Source organism: Eumetopias jubatus, unplaced genomic scaffold, assembly GCF_037043125.1.
Source record: "Eumetopias jubatus isolate StellerSeaLion01/CBP00866 unplaced genomic scaffold, mEumJub1_p1.0 scaffold_7, whole genome shotgun sequence".
Lineage (NCBI taxonomy): Eukaryota > Metazoa > Chordata > Mammalia > Carnivora > Otariidae > Eumetopias > Eumetopias jubatus.
Genome location: NW_028274813.1, coordinates 121178826 through 121191374, shown reverse-complemented (window position 1 = coordinate 121191374; position 12549 = coordinate 121178826). Strand labels below are relative to the sequence as shown.

Genomic DNA, 12549 nt, shown 5'->3' with positions numbered 1-12549 from the left:
CTGTAAAAAAAAAAGAAAGAAAACAAGCCTTTAGATGATTTAGGATATTAACAATAAAAGCTATCCATACGTATAAAGTATATAATAAATGGGGTTTTCTGAGATTTTAATCTGTACTGCAACATTAACAATACTCAGCAAGAACAGCCCGTGAGGCTTTGCTTGATACCTATCAGTTCAGAAAGCTAAAGGAGGTGCTAGGGCATCTTTAGTGCTCCGTTCAAAAAAAGGGAACAAAACAATAAACTCTGTCTGCTGTCTGGCAGGGACAGAGTGCAGCAGTGTGCACTCATACAGCTCAGGACAATGTGTATTGCTGGGATAAAGTCACTGGAGAAACTGAGATAACCCATCTTTGTGAGGACTGTGGTGTTAGAAAGAAAGGTAAGCTGCTTCAAATTTAAAAAGCATTTGGAATGTATGCAAATTATTCTGTATAATATTTATAACTTAATTACTTGGGACATATGGCTCAAAGAAATACAAGATTTAACAAAATCAAGATGTAAGAAAAGAAAGGAAGTCTAGATTTCTTTTAAAATTTAGATGGCAACTGTGTGACAAAATATTTCCACACCCGAAAAGAACTCTGTTTCAGTCTGGATCCTACTTTAAATTGTATCAGGTTACATTTCCTCATAGGGATGCTGTTTTTGTTTTTTTCATTAATCCAAATACATTGCTCTCCCCACCCCCTAATGCTCTCAAGGGATGAATGAAAGAGGGAACTCAGGCCCCAATATTTTTTCCTAAAACAGCCTGCTTCCACTCTTCCCTTTGCTAACTGAAGGAACTTGCTTGTGAGCTCATGAGTGCTCACTCGTGGGTATGTTCTCACATACATGGTCCAAATCTATAGTGTACATTATACCATATATAATAATTCCAGGACTTCAAATAGGAAAAGTTACTAAACCTCAAGATGGCAGAAATACAGAAAATTTTTCTTACAGCCTGTTCTGTTCCTACCAGAATAAGAAAGTCAATTAAAAAAAGTAGTAAAAGTCACATTTAAAATCTGTGAACCTGCAAAATGCAGTGACTAGTGACTCTTAATTATTTATTAACACATAAAAATACTAGATATGATTATTCTCACAGACCTTGGGGGATTTTCCTCCCTTGTGAAGGAGAAAGACACCCATTTAAAGCAACGAAAAATTGTTAACATCTTTTTATTAATATCAATGTGAAAGGCAATAAAATCTGTGTTTACATTGGTAGAACATTCATAGTAACAACTACTCAAACTGTACTGAAGAACATTTTTGGGACAGATGGTCCCATAGCAGCCTCAGAATAGAATTAATGCTCCAAACAAAGTAAAGGTGGTACTAGAATGTGACCACAACTTTAAGGACATGGGTTTTTTTGGGGGGGTCTTTCAGCAAGGTATTGTCAAATGGGTGCTTATAAAAAGCGAATTATAAATCCACTTTTTCAACTTGTCATACCATCATCACTCTATTTGCATCTCTGCATCAAAAACTACCTTGCTAATTCATTAATGGTACATATCCTGGACATGGTGCTTGGAGTATTTACTAGCCTGGAAGTCTCCTCCAAGTAAGCGGCCAGCAGTGGTTCCTTCTGTGCGGGTGGCCACGCTCTGTGCCAGGCCGCCCTCGGGTCAGATAATGGCTGACTAATGCAATCGGATTCCCCCCTGAGGCACGTGAATGCGAGGCACAGGAAGAGGCTGTGGGTGGCCACAAAGGTGAACGACACCCAGAACACAAAGGATCTTTTCATGGAGCACCACTGTCCCTTGACAAAATGATGACAGATAACCATGGTTATCAGACGCTTTCTCAAAAGTAAGTGAAGTGAACCTATTACATCAAGGAAGACAATTGGCAGTATTTGTTGCCAACATTTACAAAGTTTGAGCTTTTAAGTGAAACAGAATTCTGGAAAGCTTAATCCTCCATGATCAAGACTTCCCAATATAAGGATTTTTCTGACAAGATATACCTGATATTTAAAAATGTGATTGGGTGCCTGGGTGGCTCAGTTGGTTAAGCGACTGCCTTCGGCTCAGGTCATGATCCTGGAGTCCCAGGATCGAGTCCTGCATCGGGCTCCCTGCTCAGCAGGGAGTCTGCTTCTCCCTCTGACCGTCCTCCCTCTCATGCTCTCTCTCTACCATTCTCTCTCTCTCTCAATAAATAAATAAAAATCTTAAAAAAAATAAATGTGATTAAAAATACTTTATAATGAAATATTTGGAAGACCCAAATAACTCAGGGAAGCACTATTTTCCAAATGGGTAAAAAAGCTATTCAACAGTCCAATGGACTTTATTACCAGAATCCAGAAAGTTCAGATTGCACACTGCAACTAACCTTTAAGAAAGTACCACTTACACAGAGCTGGTGTAATAACAAAGAAGAACATTCGCAACAGTCTGAAGAAACTATTTAAAATACTTGTATCTCCACTTTCCAACCACATATCTATGTGAGGCCACATTTTCTTCATATACCTCAACCAAACAACATATCGCCAGAGACTGAATACAGAAGCAGGTATGAGAGCCCTGATGTCTTCTAATTAAGCCAGACATTAAAGAAATTTTTTTAAATGCAAAACATTATGGGGCACCTGGCTGGCTTTCAGTAGTGTGAGGCACTCAGTAGTGAGTAGTACTCATTTTAAGTAATGAGTATTATTTTACAACAAATTAATAAGTATCTTAAAATTAGTTTTTATTCCTAATTAAATAAATATCCATAGGTATAACAAAAACTCTTTGGGGCCCTCAATAACTTATAAGAGTATTAAAGGGGTGCTGAGACCAAAAAGTTTGATGAACCACTGGCTTAGAAGATAAGAGAGTACATGGTTAGAAGTAAGGCTGGACAGATAAACTGGGGTCAGAGTACAAAGGCCACTGCATGCTGAAGTAAGGAGTCTGGACTTGATCTTGCGGGCAATGGGGAGACAAAAGGATGTACCCCCATACTACAGAAAGAAAACAGGTCAGCGTTGGAAGAATAAAAGCATGGACGCTGCTTAGCGGTTACAGTGAACCCAGCGGCCTCTGCTCCTCCCTGATATTACGTGTGGCCTTGTGGTGTGGGGACTTGACACCAGCTCCAGCGGTGGGCAGAAGCTGACTGGTCCAAGCCAGTTTTAATCTCTTTGTTATCAGTGGTTGGTTCAGGGATGGGCAACTCTCTGACACGTCTCCAGCGATCCCGTCCTCCTGGTATTCATAGCCTTGTGTAATGCCCTCTCCCCTTGAGTGTGGTCTGGACCTTTTGACCTGCTTCTAATGAACAGGATGAGGAAAAAGTGATGGGAATCAGAGATTAGATTACGAAGGACTGGCTTTGGTCTTGCTAGCACGCTCTCTCTTGCCGATGAAGCTAGCTGCCATGATGGAGCTGCCTTAGGGAGAGGCTCACATGTCAAGGAACCTATAGGGGGCCTCTGGCCAAAGTTAGTGAGGAACTAAATCCTGCCAACAACTACTGAGTGAGCTTGGAAGAAGACCAACCCCCAGCTGAGCCTCAAAATGATTTGAGCCCCTGCTAACACCTTAACTGCAGCTTTGGAGAGACCCAGAGATGGAGGACTCAACAAATTTCGCCTGATCCATGGAAAATGCCAGATGATAAATGCAATTTTAAGCCACTATGTCTGGAGGTAATTTGTTACATGGCAGTAAACGATACAGCAGGCCCAAGCCACTCAGTGTGCGGTATTCCTGTCATAAAGATTAGTAACCTCTACTTCATAGCCCCATGAATCAAGAAGAAAAGCTCCAAGTGTTCTGGAGCCTGCCCTTTTCTAATTCATGCTTCGAACTGTCAGGAGTGAAGATGTTGTCAGAGAGCGTCTGGAAGTAAAAGGGACCCCAGAACTCGGTGGGTTCCTCATAGGAACCTCTTCTCTCCTTCCTTCACCAATACTTATAACCTCAACATCACCTGCCTCGAGACAATCAAACCTTTTATCGTCATGGCCTTTTACTTATTGCAGTTACCACAGATGGGCTCCTGAGCACCTGTCACTTCCTAGACTCTCATCCCCAGTCAGCTTTGTCCATGTTAGTTTTTGACCTCGTCTCAAACTCTCCTGCGCCCACCCAGATTCCTTGATCTCCTCCACTAGGCCCTTTGGAAATCAGTCAGCCACTAGCAAATCTCCCATATTCCCAACTTGCATTTCTCGGATATTCTGCCCCCTAATTTGTTCTAATGGAAACCTGGTTCTCCCTGGGGATTGTGCTGTTGCTTCTCCTGCAGCCCTCACATGGTAGCTCTTTTCTCTGCCACGGCTCTTGTACTATCGGCCCAGAGGTGGGGAAGGTGTCCTTCCTGATCCTCACCACTGTGTCTAAGCTGTTCCTCCTCTCTCCTGTGCTCTTGCCCGACCACCCAATCCTCCCAGCTTTGAAACTCAGTACTGTGAACTTCCACCCCTCCTGCCTGCAGTCACCTCCAGACCCCCTCGGTTACACTGTCATTCAATATCATAACCACTGGGAAGTCTCTCCATGTAGGTTGTCTTCCCCAAACTCTGACCTCTCAGTGCCTTGATTTTCTCTCCTCCAGAGATCTTGTCCTCCACCCTACCTCAGTCACTCATCCCCTGTGGCTAGTTCTTAGGCAAGTGTTTCTCAACTGCTGGTAGTACAGGAATCCCCCACAGATCTGCGGTTTCACTTTCTTTGGTCAACTGTGATCAGGAAGCTGACGATCTTCCTTCTGACTTTCCTCCATCGGAAGGTCAACAGTAGCCTACGTTACAGGGGCTTCATCATTCCCCTCACTTCACAGGCACTCTGTCATCGCCCTTCATCAATCACAGCACACTGAGGTATTGTGAGAGAGGTCACTTTCACATAACTTCTATTACAGAATATTGTTACAGTTGTTCTACTTTATTATGAGCTACTGTTGTTAACCTCTTACTGTGCCTAACTTATACGTTAAGCTGTATCATAGGTGCATACATATAGATGAAAACATAGTATATATGGAGTTCGTACTATCCACAGTTTCAGGCATCTACTGGGGGGTCTGGGAATGTATCTCCTGCAGGTAAGGGGACAACTGCATTTGCAAACATGGTTTTAAGTCACTGTTTCGGGGGCAAAATTATGGAAGCATTTTCGGCTGTCATAAGAACTTGGGGGCTGTCTGGTATTTCATGGGCAGGCGCCAGGGGAACTGTGCCATGAACGGCACTCACCCAGTGCAATGTCCCATTCAAGTACCCTCACCACCTGCAGGGCAGTAGCAACCACCACAACTCTTCCACAATCTGATGACACATCCCCATCTTCCAGCACCACTTGTCTCCAGCCATCTCTCTTTAGCTAGGATGCCACCTCCAACAATTCTTTTGATACTCAAAATCCTCTGACCCACTCCTTTCCTCATGCCTTTTTTTTCTCCTTCCAAACATATTCTGGGTTCAATGATCCATCACTGTAACTGCTCCCTTCCTTGCACCAAATCCATTTCCTGCCTCTATCCCCCTTCCCTGTACTCCGGGCAAACCCCAGTTCTAGTTACATTCAATGCTCAGCCTTTCTGTAGTTGCACAGTTGAATACGCCTGGAGTGGGTCACACACCCGTCCCGACGACCGTTCTCACTTTAAATCATGACCACTGATGGCAAGTGAGCCTTCACTGCGGCCTGGCATCCCACTTCATTTCCCAAGTCTACTCTTCTCTTCTTCTAAGTGACTACTTTGCCCCATTTCCTCTCTCTCTAAACTTCCAACACTTCTTCCCATTATCACTCTCAAATGCGAACCTCGCTTCCTAAGAAAACAGAAGCAATCAGATGAGAACTTTTACAAGCTCTCACCCTAACTACCCATTTACCTGCCTTCCCTCCCACTTCAGCGGGTGAACCAAGGGAGCCCCTCCAGATGTGCCCTAGATATTATGCCTCCTTGTCTTCTGAAGAGCACTGCTTTGGCAATTCTTTCCTACATTATCATTTTGTGATCATTCCTCATGTGAATCATTCTTACCAGCACATGGGCTGTAAATTCTCCCATCAGGAAAAAAAGCCCTTCTTGACTTCCTATCTTGGACCATGGCTATTAAGTATTTGAAAAGAAGTTTAAGATTAGTCTACTAGCCCTACGAGGCATCGGGACTTGTTATACATTGCTATAACTAATAAAAGTATGGTACTGACCAAAGGAATATAACAGAGAGCCCAGAGAGCGAGCCATGGCTGTGAAAGATGACACCGGAGGTCAGAGAGGAAAGGAGGGACAATTTAATAAATGGTGCCCGTTCCCAAGGTTATGCTGTGGGTTTCAAAAAGGCAACAGGATCCTACCACATATTATACCCCAAAAATCAATTCCAGATGGATTAAATGTTAAAAACAAAACTTTACAAATTTAAAAGGAAATACAGGAGAGTATCTTTCCAATCTTGGGAAAGGGACAGGTTTCTTAAACAAGACAGAAGAATGCTAACCATAGGGTGGGGGGATGGGTTAGCCTGGTGATGGGTATTAAAGAGGGCACGTTCTGCATGGAGCACTGGGTGTTATATGCAAATAATGAATCATGGAACACTACATCAAAAACTAATGATGCAATGTATGGTGATTAACATAACATAATAAAAAAAAAAAAGAATGCTAACCATAACAAGAAAAGTTTGAGACATTTGATTACAACAGAGAAAGTCCGTTCACCAAAAGGTATAAAAAAATCAGACAAGCTACAAATGTGGAGAAGATATGTACAACGCACATGACCAGCCATACTAGTTAGAATCCAGAATATGTAAAGGAGTCCTACAAATCAGTAACCAAAAATAATCCAATAGGGGAATGGGCAAAAATACAAAATCAAGAAGATGCCCGGAAGAAACATGGGTAGTAGATAAACATGTGAAAAGAAGCTCAACCTCACTATTAATCAAAGAACTACAAATTAAGACTATAATTTACACTCGTGATTACAGGCAAAAAGTCTGACAATGACACGTCAGTCACAGGAAACCCATACGCTGACGGGAGTGCGAACTGGCCCAGATACTTAGGGATGTCCTTCAGCATTCTCTTATGAAGTTAGAAACCATGAGCTCATGAGCTAGCATGGCCAGTTCTCATGTACATACCCTAAAGAACCTCTTGCATATGTGCACGGAGAGGTGAACAGGAGGATGTTCACAGCAATGCAGTTCATGATTGCAAAAAGCTGGAAACAACCGACATGCCCATCCAGAGGAGATTGAATCAAGAATGGTGTATTCACAAGGCTGAGTCTTACAACAGCAGTGGAGAGTTAAGCTACTCTGTGCACAACCATGTGAGGGACTCCTGGAAGCAAACTAATAAGTGAATGTCACTGCTGTTTAAAAAGCTCAAAAATGAACAAAATTAAACAATATATTATTTAATTATATACCTGTATGTTAGCTATGAACTAAAATTTTGAAAAGGAAAGGAAATAATACAACACTAGTGATTATCTCTGGGTAGAAAGAAGATGGGACAAGGGAAGAATATGTAATTAGATGCAAGTTACTGTTCTGTTTTAGTTTTTGGGTTGAGTGGTAGGGTCACTGATATTCTTTAGAATACGTTTATTATTTTATATTTATATTACATATATATTCTTTTGTATATGACAAATATATTATTAAAAATGGGTTAAAGGGGCTCCTGGGATCAAGCCCCATGTCAGGCTCCCTCCTTGGCAGGGAGTCTGCTTCTCCCTTTCCGACTCTCCCCCTGCTCATGCTCTATCTTTCTGTCTCAAATAAATAACATCTTAAAAAAAAATGGGTTAAAAATAAAAGGATCTGACTTTCAACAGAGTGGGTCTAGAGGGAATATACCTCAACATAATAAAGGCCATATATGAAAAACCCACAGCTAATTAATACCCAATGGTGAAAAACTGAGAGCTGTTCCTCTAAGATCAGGAATAAGACAAGGATGTCCATTCTCGCCATTTTTACTTAATGTAGTACCGATGTCCTAGCCATAGCAATTGGACAAGAAAAAAAAAGGCATCCAAACTGGTAAGGAAGAAGTAAATTGGTCACTATCTGCAGATGACATGATATAACAGATAGAAAACCCTAAAGATGCCACCAAAAAACTATTAGAATAAATGAATTCAGTGAAGTTGTAAGATACAAAATTAATATACAGAAGTGTTGTTTCTACATACTAATAATGAAGTAGCAGAAAGAAATTTAGAAAACAATCCCATTTATAATAACACCAGAAAGAATAAAACAGAATACCTAGGAATAAACCTAACCAAGTTCGTGACAGACCTATACTCTGAAAACAATAATTCACTGATGAAAGAAATTGAAGATTACACCAATGGAAAGGTATTCCATGCTCATGGATTGGAAGAACAAATATTCTCAAAATGTCCATACTATCCAGAGCAATCCACAGATCCAAGGCCATCCCTATCAAATACAAAAGCATTTTTCACAGAACTAGAACAAATAAATATTAAAATTTGTATGGAACCACAAAAGATCCTGAATAGCCAGAGCAATCTTGAGAAAGAAGAACAAAGCTGGAGGTATCACAATCCCAGACTTCAAGATATACTACAAAGCTACATTAATCAAAGAGTATGGTACTGGAACAATAAGATACATATATATATGATATATAATACACACACACACACACACATCAGTGGAACAGAATAGAATGCCCAAAAATCAACCCATAGTTACATGGTCAATTAATCTTTGACAAAGGAGAAATGAATATACAATGGGGAAAAGACAATCTCAATAAATGTTGCTGGAAAACTGAATAGCTACATGCAAAAGAATCAAAGTGGACCACATTCTTATACTACACACAAAAATAAACTCAAAATGGATTAAAGACCTAAATGTGAGACCTGAAACCATAAAACTCCTAAAAGAAAACACAGGCAGTCATCTTGGACATCAGGCTTCGCAACATTTTTCTAGATGTGTCTCCTTAGGAAAAGGAAACAAAAGCAAAAATAAACTATTAACACTTCATTAAAATAAGAAGGCAACCTATGGGATGGGAGAAGATATCTGCAAATGATTTATGTGATAAGGGGTTAATATCCGACATGTATATAGAACGCCTACAACTCAAAACTAAAAAAAACAAATACTCCTATTAAAAAATGGGCAGAGGACCTGAACAGACATTTTTCCAAAGAAGACACACAGATGACCAACAGACACATGAAAAAATGTTCAATATCACTAGTCATCAGGGAAATGCAAATCAAAACCACAACAGGATAATCTCAGACTGGTCAGAATGGCCAATATCAAAAGGACAAGAAAAAACAGGTGTTGGCGAAAATGTGGAGAAAAAGGAACCCTCGTGCACTGTTGGTGGGAATGTAAATTGGTGCAGCCCTTGTGGAAAACAGTATGGAGGTTCCTCAAAAAATTAACAGTAGAACTACCATATGATACAGTAATTCCACTACTGGGTATTTACCCAGTAAAAAGAAAATGAAAACACTAATTCAAAAAGATATATGGGGGCGTCTGGGTGGCTCAGTCAGTTAAGTGGCCAACTCTTGATTTCAACTCAGGTCATGATCTCAGGGTCCTGGGATCGAGCCCCACAGCAGGCTCTGCACTGGGCAGGGAGAGTCTGTTTGAAGATTCTCTCTCACCCTCTCCTTCTGCACCCACCCCCACCACTTGCATGCACTCTCTCTCTAAACTAAATAAATCTTAAAAAAAAAAAAAGATATATGCCGTCTTGTGTATACTGCAGCATTAGCCAAGCTGTGGAAGCAAACTAAGTGTCCATCCTGATAGATGAATAGATAAAGAAGATATTACACACACACACACACACACACACACACACACACACACACACACACACACACACACACACACACACACACACCGGAATATTACTCAGCCATAAAAAGAATGAGATCTTGCCATCTGTGACAACATGGATGGACTTGGTGAGTATTATGCTAAGTGAATTAAGTCAAAGACAAATACCACTGATTTCACTTATATGTGGAATCTAAACAGAATCAGACCGATAAACACGGAGAACAAACTGATGGTTGCCAGAGGGAAGGGGAGTCAGGGATGGGCAAAATGGGTGAAGGGGAGTGGGAGGTCCAGGCTTCCAGGTGTGGGATGAGTAAGTCACGGGACAAGGCACAGCAGGGAGTACAGTGAATGGTATTGTAATAGTGCTGTGTGGTGACAGGTGGTGGTTACACATGTGGTGAGCACAGCTTATGCACAGACTTGTCAAATCACTATGCTGTATGCTCGAAACTAACATAACATCGTGTGGCAACTATACTTCAGCTTGAATGAATGACTGAATGAATAAATGAATGGTTCTCAGGCTCCTGCTTTACATTCAGGCTCTTACCAGCTGTGTGACCCTGGGCCAGTCTTTCCAGCCGCAGTTTCCCCAGGTACAAAATGGAGAGAACACCTCCACCTATGTCTTGGGATTTGTGTGGGGATTAAATGAGACAACGCACAGACAGCATTTAGCACAGTATACAGCACACGGTAAAGATGTCAGCCATCACTCCAAGTCTGCAGCTGTTGCTTATTTCCAACAGCAACTCTTTTCTGAAGTGCGTTCAAGATATCTGAGTTGAAATGGTTTCATTAACCATTAGAAAAATGGGTCTACAATGCAGGAGATACAGAGTTGAAAGTCATCAGTAATCTATTAATAGTTGAAACCATGAGAGTGGATAAGACGGACACAGGCGAAGCTTTCAGAATAGTCATACGCCAAGACAGACGGAAGGAAGGACCTCTAGAAAGAGACTGAGAAGGAACTGGATGCAGAAGCAGAAGAGACCGGTGACCTAGGGGCAAAGTCAGGAGAGAAGGTGGCTAGTGGCATTAAATGCCGCACAGGTAAAATAAAGACTAAAGACAACCCTGGATCTGGCAATAAGAGGATCGCCATGGACCTTTACAAGAGCAGTTTCTGTGAAATGGTGAAGAAGCAACAAGAGTGTAACGGAGGAAGGCATGAGGAGGTGAGGGAATGGACACTGGAGGAAAGAGAACTCTTTCAGGAAGTTTAGAGATGAAGAGAAAAGTGAAAAGAGTGGGATATGTGGGGCGAAGGGAGGCCTGACACTATTCCTAGGCAGAGGGAAAAGAAGATAAAGGTAGAGGATGACAGGTGACCCCTGACTGGGTGAGGCCTTGGAGGAAGGAGGAGGAGACAATACTCTGGACCCTGGTAACAGAAAGGTGCAGAATAATGCTTCTCAGACTTGAATATGCGTATGAGTGACCTGGGGAGGGGGCGTTAGTTAAAATGACTCTGATTCGGAAGGCCTGGAGTCAGGCCTAGGATTCTACATCTCTAACAAGCTTGCAGGTGATACTGATGCTACCTGCCCACAGATCACACTCTGAGCAGTACGGGTACAGACCATCTCTTCCTCTGTCACAGAAACACAGAGAGAAGGGAGTATATAAAGGGAGACCAGCTGTGAGAGTTTTGCTGTATGCATATCGAAGCCAGCTGGCATAAAGACAGCAGGTGGGAGAAAAAGAAAATCAAATGAGTCAGGTACTCAAGCCTCTGGTGCCTGTTACCAGGATCGTTCCCAGGAGGACTACCAGCAAAGGTAACGACAGAGCACTCTTTACTGGAAAGAGGTCAAGAGAAGAACGACACGTACAGGACAGAGTAAAGCCGAGTGGCTAAGAGGGATTAAGGGAACAAGCAGAATCATAAATGCGGGTAATTTTGGATAATTGCACGAAGGAGGAATTGAGAGGTAAACAGTACTGACAAGAATAGTCAAGCACTCAGCTGAAACCAGAATCTCACAGAAGAACAATAATAATGTATTTTGTGGATTACTGTTTCAAAATGATTTGCTACTATCCAGTTAGTCTTCATAGAGAAAAGACTAACAGAAAATGCCCAGGGGCAAAATGTGCCTTCACGAACACTTTTAAGTTAACAGAGGTTAACAAAAGTTAAGATCAAAGACATCCAGATGGCCAACAGACACATGAAAAAAATGCTCAACACCTCTCATCATCAGGGAAATGCATATCAAAACCACAGTGAGATCTCACTGTGGACCTGTCAGAATGGCTAGAATCAAAAAGGTAAGAAGTAACAAGTGTTGGCAAGGATGTGGAAAAAAGGAAACCATTGTGCACTGTTGGTGGGAATGTTTATAAACTGGTGCAGCCACTGTGGAAAATAGTATGGAGGGCCCTTAAAAAGTTAGAAATAGTGGCAATTCCACTTCTGGGTATTTATCTGAAGAAAATGAAAACACCAATTTAAAGAGATACATGCATCCCTAATGTTCACTGCATTATTTACAACAGCCAAGATATGGAAGCAGCCCAAGTATCCATCGATAGATGAATGAATAAAGATGTACAACAGAATATTACTCAGCTGTAAAAAAGAATGAGATCTCACCATCTATGACAACATGAATGGACCTAGATGGTATTATGCTAAGTGAAACAAGTCAAACAGAAAGACAGATACCATATGATTTCATTTGTATGTGGAATCTAAAAACCAAACCAAACCAAACA

At 41.5% G+C, this 12549-nt stretch overlaps 1 protein-coding gene across 1 annotated transcript in view; it reads right to left on the bottom strand.

Moving 5' to 3' along the window:
• Positions 1 to 12549, bottom strand: part of HDGFL3 (HDGF like 3) — a 90764-nt gene that overhangs the window by 4768 nt on the left and 73447 nt on the right. The gene's annotated exons all lie outside the window — the stretch shown is intronic.